Genomic DNA, 12,499 nt, shown 5'->3' with positions numbered 1-12,499 from the left:
TCGGAAGAGGAAGAGGGGTCCTCATCGACGGATCGACAAGGGATGGAAAGAGCCGAAGAGGATTTAAACCAGTGCGACGTTGCGTGCAAAGCGAGAAGGAGAGGAGTTAATGGATCCTGTGGGATGCTAATGGGCTACAGCCGTGCGCTCGCGCTCTGTTTACAGCCAAAGCCAATTACAGCTAATTCGACGGCTATTTATTAGTCGATTAGTCGGATGTATACCGGGAGACCACCATTCAAAAACGTCTTTGGGACGACGATAATCAGGGAAACTTCACCGATTATGCAGCGTGCTCGTGCCTCACGTTCTTTCTCATTTCGTCTTTCCCAAACGAGCATTTAATTTCGACGACGAATTCAGCGACGATTGTGAGCCGTGGTGGCTTAAATATTGTTTTTAAGGTTCTAAGAAACGAGGATCTAATTATACGAAGTAGCCGAAACACCTTTCGGATAGAGAGAGAAAGAGAGAAAGAGAGAGGGAGAGAAAGAAAAGCCACTCGCTTCACAAGTTGGCTATGTAATAAACGTTCCTGGAGAACGGTTCTTAAAGTACTTTGAAACGTTTCTGGAAATAATTGAATTTAGCCAGATCCAAGTCGTTTTGACCCGTTCACGGGCCGTTATAAATGCCCGCTAATAGGTTTCAAGATTTTCTTCGAGTGGCCGAGGAAAGAAATCGAGGTGGAACTTTAATGGCTATTTTCGTTTTTCTTTTCGTTTTTTCTTCTTGCGTTTCCTTTTTCTTGTTTTCCTTTTCTTTTGTTAACGAACGCAGGCGGCTGCAACCTTGTCCGCGGCAAGCACGAGCAAAACAATGCAATTAGTCGAACGATTATTGCTTTTGTACCCTCGAATCGACTGCGCGTGGCTTTGAAATCGAAGCATCGGAACAGTCGGTTGTCGTTTTTTCGGTTCCTTTAAGCACTTTGTTGCATTTTCATGAATTTCATTCGGCAAACGTTTGAAGTCTCTCCCTTCCATTCGCTGTTTAATCGATCTCGGTTCTTTCTGCTTTTCTATTTTGTTCGTCCTCCCTTGCTTCGTTTCCCTCCATGTTCTCGATTAACATTTAAAAGCCACAGGAAAACGTCGATTGCTCAACGAACTGAGAACCCCTGGTCTTGACCTCGAGGCTCCATTAGACAAGGTGATTGCATTCCTGTGCTAGTGGCTTCGAATAAAGGAATCGCCGTTTCTGGTGGTCTCCTTATTCTTGATCTTCTTCCCTCGATAGTCATGGAAGTGGACGAGAAAAAGATGGAAAGGGTAGAGGCACGAGAAAGGACAAAAAAGAGGAGAGAAAATAAGAGAACGGAGGATAAAGCGTTCGAAACTTCTCGATCCCCCAATACGACTCAATACCGCTAGCGGCAAATCGGTAGCCAGGGCATTTATCGCCTCTCGTTCAACGTTAATTCGGAAAATCCTTGATGTTCCGGAGCGGACAAATAAATTGGAAACATCGATTATCCGTAGATTTACCTCGAGAAGACGCTGTTACCTCCGAAAGAAAAATTATCGAACGTTAAACCGCTGCTCTCTTTGTTCGAGATTTCTTTGGTCATTTCGTTCGTAGATGTGATCCTACTCGCCCGTCAGGAACATTCGTTAATCAGGCTGTTTTTTAAAATGTTGCTGAAAGCGCGTCTTACCTGAGACAGGAGAGAGACCCAAGGGAGAAACGAAGGTTCGAAGCTTAGCCAACGAGAGGAATGGAATCTGCAACGGGACGACCAACTACGAGGGGGATGATTCGTCGGCCTGGAAAAAATCGGCCTTTATTGTTTTCGTTAGGTTTCCCTTCTCGCGACCCCTGCCGTGTCTCTCGTTCCATTTGGGATCCTGGTCCTTTTCCGTTTTTGGAGCTCTCTCGGTTGGCAAAAGGAAGAGAAAAGCGAAGAAGTGGACGAACGAGGGAATGCGGGAAGAGGTAACAGGAAAAGCTAAGAGTGGTGGTAATGGGTGTTGAATAATAAAGAGAGCCATTCCCGGCGAATCGCTTGGTCTTTCTTATTTCCAGCCAAGCCAGTCGATCCTAAGAGGAAATTAAAAAATTTCTACGTCCCGCCACGACGTCCCGTGGATTCTGCCCTTCTTCTCCGTTTCGTGATTTAATCGAGAGACAATGGTGTACGTTCCACAGTTTATTTCATCTCGACATCGCTGCGGTTGCTAGGTCATCGTCGGAGTCGTTTGCAAGAGCCCCGCACGAGCAAACCTACGAGAAAAAAATTGTCGTAGCGCTAAAATCGTTCTTTCCGTAGCAGATTTTCTAGAATAGTTATCTGGTTACACGAGGGGAACAGAGACGTATTGTTGCAAAACCGCGAGCGAATCCACTTCGATTTAAAGTTGAATGTAATGGCTGGAAAGTCATATAGTTGCTCTCATGAAAATTAATCCTACACAGACGACAGTAGATCGTAAATGTAAATAAGTTTGCACGAGTCGATCGACTATATATTTTCTTAATCGTGAATGGATGACTGGTTAGAAGCCAGGACTGGTCGCCCTTATGTTATAGATCTTGTAATGCAACGTGTCACGAGTGCACAGAGGAGAGGCACGACACCCCTTGGAGCGAACATAAAGGGACCGAAACTATCCCCCCGTGGAGGTGTTTGCATAGGCCAGCTGTTGACGGCTAGCCCGAGGCCGCAAAAGCTTTAAGCATCCAACCCAATCAGTCTTGGTCGTTTGTCGATGAAAATTGCGAAAAACATTCGCGACTTCCTTTGAACCTTTTCTCCCTGCGCGTTTTCATCGGAGAAACGTAATGTGGTTGGACGTTCCTTTAAAAAAAATTCTAGGACCGCGTTAAACGCCGTAACGTTGAATAGATGGCGCGGCAAGGAAATCGAAATTTCCTTCCTGCTCGTACATATACGCTCGTTTCTCAGCGGTTGGAATTTCTCATCGAGCAAGACCGCGCGTATAAACGTACGTGGCGAAACAACGAGGAAAATAATGGAGCGTGTAGGATAAACTCGCGCGATCGGAGACGTGACGAGCAGATCGCTTCCTCTCTAATTAGGCACGTGCGTAGGTATGCGGAGATCGGTTCGGCAGGCGTGCGCACGATTAACAATAGCTAATCCATGTATTCACGGCGCTGTATGGCTGTCGGAGAGTGGATTCTCCGGGTGGTTGGTGTGCGTGCGCGCATCGGTGCCCTACGCGGAGAGAAAGCCCATAGAGAGGCAAACGTGGATATACAGGTACTTGTGTGTACCCTATGGGTTCCGCGGATAAAGGAACCTAGCAGCCATATGGCGCCACGTTCAGGTCCTTACTCTCCCTTTCGTGTGCACCTACCAGTGACTCTCTTTCCCTCTCCCACTCCTCTTTCTCTCTCGCCTTGATACATTCAACTCGATTCTCTAATGGCTTTGTGCACGCTGATTATACCCGCTACTTCCTAGCTAGTGTGTTCACGTGGGTGGACATGCGCGTGATGTAATCGAGAGTCGGTATAGTAGTCGGCACCCTAAGCGGTTCCGAGGATCTGGAGCACCACTCCTCGTAGAGACCAGCGTGGATCAGCGTTTCTCAAACTATCTGCGAGACACGTTACGCGATCGACGTCAAATGACTCACAAAGGGAAAATCGCCGTGTGCATCGTGTTTGGTAGATTGGATTATCGGGAACGACGATTACTTAGCGTCGAACCACTCGCGGCTATGTTTAAAAACGACCCTTCTATCGGACAGAGTTTGAGAAACGCGAAATAGATAAGCGGACGGACGAACGGCGAGGTAGCATTCTCTAACAGCGAGATGCTAATTGTGAAAACGTTGAGATCGCGCAGACAAAGAAAGGAATAAAGAAACGGTAAAGGACCTGGTGGAGATTAGAGATGAAAGTACATCGGGGTAATGGATGCAGCTCGTACAATCGTAATTTCTCCGTAGCAGGTAGTTGTTAGTGTATACAGAGGAGGAACCGGGCCAGACGTGACTATTCCAATGGCTGCATTTTGTCTTTTCACCACGGTAAACTTCCGCGCTCTGACAAGCTTCCTATTCTCTGTGCAGCTTCTTCTTACGCCTAATCCGGAAAGTTTGGCTGGGGGCCGACAGACAATGGATCTTCCTTCAAAGTTTTATTATGCGAAAACCTCGCGCGCATTATCGCTGAATAAATTCGGCGCAACCGGAGCATCCTATTGGTCTGATAAAGCTGTCGATACAGCAAAAATTTCGCGGGAATCAAAGCGATGCAGGGATTGCAGTAATTGAGATATAAACGAACGAACGTTTACGTGTGACTGGACGGAGCGTTAACTTGTAGCGCGTTATATACGAGGAATTAATGGGAATGTAATTTCATTATTGAAATTTCTGTTTTCAACCACAAAAGCGTGTACGTTCAAGCGAACGTTACGACTTGCATCGGACGCGTTTGGACGAGAGTGCGAGTTCGCGATGGAGAAATAAAATACACCTCGAGCGATTATTATTCGCAAGCCGATCAACGGAGCAGACAACATCGTGGATGTTTCGCGAATAACAATTAGCTAAGGGGATGGCGTACGGTCGAGAGGAGGACTTAAATGCAGCTTAACGATTCACCAGCGACTCCTCTACCGTCAAGTTTTTCAACCGTTTTCGTCTCACTTAATTAGTACCGTTCTCCTCGTTTTCGTCGCCTTCGCCGACGTCGACGTTGCACTCGTTGATGGCGGCGTCGTTATTTTTCATTTTTCTTTCTTGACAGACGCCTTAACGAGTTGCCCGGCGATCGAGAGAAAATCAGCGCCAACTTATAGAGCGGTCGAGAGCACTTTGTCAATTGGATCGAAATAATCGCGGCCGTCGGAGCGTGCGTTTCCCTTGAAGCTTTTTAAAAAATTGCTTCCATTTAGAGCCACGATTTATATACATGCGTAGATTGTATACATACAAAGGTTCGCGAACATAGATATCGTCTACGTTTCCTCGAATTTCCACCGTTCGAATATCCGTTTCTCCGTATGTATCGTACGAGCAACGATTTTAGCTAGTTCGCAGGATATTCGATTCTGCCAAAACCGCAGTGGAAACGCGCACCAGCGAAACGATGCCGAAATAATGGCACGTCGTTAGTGTCGTTACTTCGATTGAGAATCGCGTATGGACTAGCGTAATCCGACCAATCAGTGCGGCCGATTCGGCTCCACCGATCCCATTCTTTTTTTTCGTTGATCGCCCGCGAATCATTCCAGCCGCGTATTCAAAACATTTCGATGAATTTGAAATTCGATCACGTTCGACTGTCGGACATATGGAGCGTGCACGGAACGCTATCGCGCGCGCGAGCCGATGATCGTCGCGCGGCGCGTCGGGAATACGATCGTGACGGTAGCGGTGCATATTTATGCGACGATACGTCGAAGTCGTCATCGTCGGCAAATGAACGGAGTGACGTTACCCAGCTGCAACGCTAGTCATCAATATTTCATATTTGTTCGTTGCTGCAACAACCAACAAGGAGCTCCCACAGGGGTTGCCGCGCTTTGTCACGGGGTTCGAAGTCGTCGCTCCTATCGACACGGCGTTACGTCCCTTTACGTCCTACACGAGCCTTCGAATCCTTCAATCGATGCCCCTCCGCGTTTCTTATTTTATCACCGTGGTCGTTCGCGATGATTCATCCGAACGGCGCTGAATTTCGAATTTCTCGCTAGACCCGCTAGGAAATACACGACGAGCACACGGGGGGTCGTAAATTTCTAACAGTTGGACATTCCGCGACGATAACGAAGGCACGACGTTCCGTATGCGACAGCCGATACCGAGGAATTTATTGGGCCATAAGGCCGAGGAGGATGCGAGAATATCGCGCCATTTTAGTGGCAATAAAGACTACTTTGTAGCTGGCGCGTAGATATTGGAACGACGAGGTGTAATCGTAACGACGCCGCCGTTACCGGACCGTCGTACTTTTTACATCTACGAGGATCGACAACGGTGATTTGTTTCTCTTTCTCTGCAACAAACGACAGAGATCAGTAAACGACGAGACGACGCAACAAGCGTAATTCTGCTTAGGTGTAAAGACGCGAGGTGTACGTACACCCCGATGGTGACGTACGACGTACGTCGTCGTTGCCCGCGCGTCTGTCGTTACGACGACGTTATATTCGCATGATTCGCGGGAACGAGCCGATCAACTCGACTTTATCCCCCTTAAAATCCCCACGCACTGTTCGGATCAATTCTACGCCCCTTGCTACTATGCCACGTGTTTCCTTAGCATTCCCCGTTCGCTTGCATCGTTTCTGCGGAGCACGTTAGCGGCACGATTTAACGAGGCATGAGTTAATGCTAACGTCGTGTTTCGCGCGTTTATAAACCTGTGCGTAGGTACGTTGAGCTACGCTTCTGTATACCGTGGCTACGAGCAGCTACACGTTCGCACGATGCACACCGACACGCAGATAAAACGCGCGGCAGGATCGCGTACGCGGGAATGTTATACATGCCTTCATCAAACCCCGTAATTTCTGTAGACGGTGGTCCACCCCCTGTCGCACTCGACAACGCTAAGGATCTTACTTTTGAAATACAGGCTGACATAGTCGAGCGACGTGGAGTCGGTTCTGGTCGTCTTACTAATTCGGTGTTCCCTTTGTTGGCCTGGTTATTTATCGCGATTCTTTCCACCGCGGCAGAGAGAAATACCACGCTATAAATATAGACGGAGCGCGTGATAAGTTTGATTCCCTACACGGGAGTAAGACACGACAGTGATATAATGGAAGACCGGCTGATTCGAAAGTTGACGAAGGTCTTACTTTCCTGTTGGAAATCGCGATATGTATGCGTATGCGTGTATATGTGTATCAGGGAGATTTATTCAGTCGGCAAAGTGGAGAATCGTTTGCGACGGTTCTTAAATCCCCACACGTTCCAATGCGTTTTTTCAACGCCGGCCGCGAAACCGCGTTTTCCTCTAAGGGCAAATGACGTCTGGGGAAATCAGCGCGAGTGTAATACAACTTTGGAATTCTATATTAAAAATTTGAGTTCAATATACATGCTATAGATAGAAGAGAGGAGAAGAGAGGATTAACACGTGCACGTGGTTTATCGAACGGAAGGAAGGTTCTCTAAGATTTTCCTTGGAACATTTTCGGAATTTATCTTTCGCTCTTTCGAAGTATTCGTTATGTTTCAAGATTTTCGTCTACCGGCAGTCCATATTTTCTTTCTCTCTTATTTTCTGGCTATTTTCCGGCTCTCGTACCTCTTTTCCATCCTCTAAGTTTCTCGCGTCTCTCGTGTACTTCGTTATCTTCGTTCCTTCTTTGTGAATATTTTCTCGAAGGAAACCGGAGAAGACGCTTATTCCGTTCGGCTTTGATCAGACACGGGACTGCAGCGTCGCGAGATATTTGAAATCGTAACTCTCTTTACCTGCTGGATCGGGCAAGGAACCGTCTCGGCCCATACTTTCGGCCAATTAAAACGTCGCGAAAGTTGGACGTAATACATTGCCCTACCGGCTCGTCCTTCCCTCGTCCTTTTATGATTTTACCTCGTTACCCGTCCTTTCTACTAAATACCGTCGCAAACAAGATTTTATCTGGAAACAGTCGTGCCGTGCGAAAGGGCGCGAAACTTTTCGCAACGCTACATTCAACGACGACTCTTTTGCTTTCGTTCGCGAAACTTAGCAATTTTTCTATGTACGAGGCACGGTAAGACTCGAGTTTCTTCCTTTCAAGATTTACATGGCCTTGACGTAAGAGCCGCTATATAGGCGTCGACGCGGTCTTTCCGGTGTTGAATCCCGTTGCGCGATATTCGACGAAAACGTTAAGCCGAGCATAAGGCGAGTAGAATGTGGATCACAGTCGAAAGACGAGACACGAACTAGAGGAAAGGAAGGAAGCGAAAAGAGGTGCGGAAGAACTCTCGGTGCAGTTACGTAGCGTCTCAAGGATGTACTTGAATCGCGTCGAAGGGAGTGTCTGTGTGTAAGCGTACGGGAGACGACGATACCAACGCTGACTGTGTAACAACGGACGGTTCTCTGATGACGAGTCACCGGCTACCAGTTCCGTGCTAATTCAGGATAATGTTTAGTGACCGGCAGAGATACGAGAGAGCTGAGATACGCAGGTGTAAGCACAGGGAGACAGAGAGATAGGGGTAGAACAGCAAAGCTCACGAGGAGACACTGTCACAAATTTCAACCGCACCACATAGTTCCACCCTCGTTTCAGCAGTCTCCTCTCGTTGTCTAGTGATTGCTTGCTTTGATCTCTGTAATCATCAGGCCCCCGCTACTCCTTCGGAGTCTCCATCACACGACTTAAGTTCTCGTCACCTTGTTCGGCTTCCTCTTCGTGCTTTTCAGCCCTTGTTCGTCACTCGATGTCCGGCCAAATGCTTCTCGTCAGATGAGAGCAATAATAACGCTTCTTGGCTCGTGATAATCAATCCCCACCAGAGATAAAGGGAAAGAGATGGATAGATAGAGAAAGAGAGAGAGAGAGAGAATAAGAGAGAGTCTTGAGAAGTGAGTGGCATTATTCTTCTTCGCGTCGTTATTTGGATCTTTCAGGCGGAGTCTGGATTCTTTTTTCTTTTACAGAAGATTGTATATTTTATACCAACAACTTGTATGCTGCAACTAGGTTAACGAGAATGCTTTGAAAAAATGTCGAGTAATTTACCCGGCTATTCGAGTTGAAGAGAGACTATCTCGTTTAATTTCCATGATCACGACTCTACGTCTGAAGCTAGACCCTTTTAACGTTCGTTTTATTTGAATGTTAGCAGCCTTGTACGATGTATTTCATCTAGACTGAAGAGTCTCGAGGAAGTAAAAATAGGCCAGGATAGATATCGTCGAGGTTCGTTTCATAGACGACGATGTGAATTTATTAATTCAGTCGATGTAGTAGCAAGCTTTGACAACGTTGAACGACATCCTTGAACGTTAAGCTAGTCAGGAACTTTTTTCTCTGTGGATGGAAAAGAGACGTTCAGGAAAAACAAACCGGGAACCTCTCTGTTGCTAACCGTCCATTGCCGAAACTCTGTTTCGGATAGCGCCAGACACCGGATTTTCTATCACCACCAGAACACGCTGAATTCTCTCTGTCCGCACACGTACACACACGCTCGCCTCTGTTTTCGGGGTAGGAAATTAATTATGCAATTTCGTTCGTTCATTATGTTAAGCACCGATTATTCATTTTATTAGCCCCTTTGTTGTTAATTTGCGAGAGATTCACACGAGGTTGATTTTCTCGTTAAAATTATGTTTCCTGACTTCTCCTTTTTTCGTCGTTGCAATCCGCCGTTTATAGCCCATTCTCGTTAAAATATAATTGATGGAACGCGTACGCTCGACTTTCGTCCTCTTCGGCGACTGGTTAAAAGAGATCCGCGAATAAATGAATAATTAATTAAGCCCAAGGAAATGGGCAGGGAATCGAAGGTAATGGAGGGCTTAGGACGGTAACCTAACCGGAAAGGGTTGAAACGACAATAAAATGGTCGAACTCGTAACGTAGGAAAACATGGCAATGTATAGAGGCGCGTGAATCGGCATGGAGGCCAATTTAAATGCAGATCGAGGTTTAAACGCGACCAACGTTCGAACACATGAGTCCACCAGCACCCTCGAACCACGTTCCTCTACCCATTTTCACCCGGTAATGCTACCGTTGGGATTTTAATCGTGAATTTCCACCCGACGCGATGCTCACGCTCCCCATTTTCCGTCTGCTGATCCCTAGCTTTTTCTCTATTTGGTAATTGCCATACAGTCGACTTTCTTCGCGCTTAATTCGCTGTTCGAAACGCAGTATCGAGCAATACGCATCGCCAACTTTTTTATCGAGTCTCTTCGTCGAAACGGAGAATCAGCTGGGTGAAACGGTACAAGAGTCTACTCATATTTGCGGTTCCTTTGAATCGGTCCGATAAATCGAAAGGATTGGGGCATTGATTACGCGAGGGAAGCGTCAGGGTGACGAAGCGTCGCCTATGAATATTCAGAAATCGTGCGTATCGTCGCTGTGTGACGCATATATTCGCCGGCAGCTGACACGTACCGAGAAAAGGGGACAGAGGGTAGGGAGAGATTAAAAGCGGAAGAAGCAGAGGAAAGGAGTGGACCGATGCGAAGAAGGATGATGATAATAGATAAGGGTCGTGTCTTGCGTATCGTTCGTCTCGCGTTACCCGTTATAGGATGGGGGAGCGCCGATAATCCGCTTAGACTCGACAGACAGATAAACTGTTTATTATTACTTCGGTTCGGACTGGCGGCTGTGTATAAGAACTCGAGTCGACCGATGGAAGGTTCGATATCAGTCAGTCAGTCAGCGAGTCAGCCGTTCTTGCCCCCCCTCGCAACCATAAAATCCATTTTCCCGCTTCTGAAAGGGACGAGATTCGACCTGGGAAGGGCTCCGCGAGGACTCGCCGGGTAATCCAGTTTTATTACTTTTCAGTCAGCGCGGGGGAATAAAAGAGATATTTTCCACTTATCCCGGATTATTTCGGAGTTAATATCTAACGAAGGAAAATAATCGTGGTACACTCGTAGGTTCACCAATCGCCGGTTACATTTCAACGTCTTGCTCGCGCGTTCGTTTGCTTTTCCTAGATAATCCCCGCCAGTGATTTCCCATTCGCGTCGCGTATGACTTTCCAGTTCGTCGTTCGAATCCCGATCTTTCAAACGATCGGGAATATCCAAACGACTGGACGACCAAAGTACGCGACAGACGTGTCCGCGAGAATTGCGCGACCGAGGGAGAGGGTGTCTGGAATCGATGAGTAGCCGCACCTATATATCGCTGTCGCCTCTGTTATTGGTTAATCAAATAGTAAATACCCTTGATTAGCTACGGGATGCTTTTGCTGCATTTATCTAATAATACCTGCCAGATGGCCGGACAGATTTCTGCACGGGAATCCCTTGGAGCGTGTCTAATTCTGGAACGATATTAGTCTGGATGCAGTATATCGCCGATTATTTGGATGTTGTTCTTCGTCGGTCTCGTTTTACCGTTACGACTGAAAATTCTGATTGAGGCTTCTGCTTATTTTGAATTGTCTATTTTGACGCGTGTAATTTAAGGAAATCGATTCAGACGACCCGGAAAATCTATTATTTCAGATCTGTTACCTCGATTTCAGTTACGATTTTCGACGCTTTATAAATGTAGATTGTCAAATATTCAAACGTTCGAATCGTTATAGCGTTGCGCGTGACGTAAAGGGAAGTCTAATAAAAACGGTTTCAACGTTATTAACGGATCATATAAAAATATTCTTCCAAAAAATATGAGATCCCGGTTAGGAAGCCGCGAACGTTCTCAAACGGATCAAATGTATTTTACGCGACGCCCAAATGGATCGCGAGGAAAGAAACGCTCGCGATTAAATTATCTTCCATTATCTTCAATTTATTTCTTAATGAACGCCGTGGGCTATGATGCCGCAGTTCCTATGACGCCGGAAAGACGAGACGCGCGTCTCGCTAAATTTATGCGACCCGCTTGTAAAGACTCGTGCGAGCACAAGGCCGTGTTTGCGTGTGCGTTGGAGCAGGGCGAACCGTGCGTGAGCATACGCGGTTCATGCTCCGCACGGTCTGCGACGATAGAGTCATAATGCGATGAGGTAATGGGCGACGTCGTGATTAAATGCAACGCGGAGCTCTGTAGCATTCTGATCTCCATGGACAGCGCCGGTTAAAGGAGGCTTAGTGACTCCGTACCGATCGATATTCGATGCAACGATGTAAAATACGGTGGACCATTTTGTGGACGACGTCCCCCGTAAGTCGCAGTTTCGGCTAGATTAACACGTCAAGTTTTCTGTAACGAAGAGGAGACGAAACTCAGGCATTAGAAAAAGATACTAGGATTAAGGCCACCTTTGGAATTCTTACCATTAATTCTTACCGTTAATCCTTCGTTTCTTAAATATTCAAATACCCAAATTTATATGCGCACAGAGAGATATGAAAGACGCAGAGCGGCAATCAAATTTTAGAATAATACATCAATTACGACACATCGATTAGCAATAGAGAACCGAGAAAGACGATTCGACTTGGCCGGTGATCCACGACCAAAACAAACAAAATAATCGAGCCGTGGAGCAGGAACGACGGCAGGATTGGGTCGAATCGTTCAATGGTCGGAGGTTGACTGAAATGCGATTAGACATTTTTGACACAAAGGGATTCGTGATCCGGCTGGAACCTGTTGAGAGCGATCAAAGACTTGTTTCTCTTATTGCTCATCGGTCTGTTCTTTCTAATCCGGACGTTCCTCGGCCTTTCGACGAGCGAGAAAAATAGTCGCGGATTGGTATATTCTGTGTCGTGACCGATTCGTTATTCCCTGGATGGCATCGGTTCGAAGCTTTTTTGATTCCATTCTCACCGGTTGGTTGGTTTTCAAACGCGAAAGCGACGAGCACGGCGCGTAACGCGTTTCACTGGAAGAGGAGATAATTTAAAAAGATACTCGCACGCT

General features: G+C 46.7%; 2 protein-coding genes across 4 annotated transcripts in view; one reads left to right on the top strand and one right to left on the bottom strand.

The window, feature by feature from the left end:
* LOC117153750 (uncharacterized) overlaps positions 1-12,499 on the top strand; it is a 257,976-nt gene that overhangs the window by 20,957 nt on the left and 224,520 nt on the right. The gene's annotated exons all lie outside the window — the stretch shown is intronic.
* Positions 1-12,499, bottom strand: part of LOC117158751 (EF-hand calcium-binding domain-containing protein 11) — a 122,403-nt gene that overhangs the window by 38,001 nt on the left and 71,903 nt on the right. Inside the window, exon 1 of one of the 2 annotated variants that reach the window (XM_076620445.1) lies at positions 1,658-1,676. The exons of the other annotated variant lie outside the window; for it this stretch is intronic. The gene's annotated coding sequence lies outside the window, so the exon portion shown is untranslated. Of the gene's footprint in view, positions 1-1,657; positions 1,677-12,499 lie in introns of those variants that run through there. 2 annotated transcript variants of the gene reach the window in all.

Source organism: Bombus vancouverensis, chromosome 8 (assembly GCF_051014615.1).
Source record: "Bombus vancouverensis nearcticus chromosome 8, iyBomVanc1_principal, whole genome shotgun sequence".
NCBI classification, from domain to species: domain Eukaryota; kingdom Metazoa; phylum Arthropoda; class Insecta; order Hymenoptera; family Apidae; genus Bombus; species Bombus vancouverensis.
Note: the sequence above shows the minus strand (reverse complement) of the source record. Positions and strands in the feature narration are given on the sequence as shown.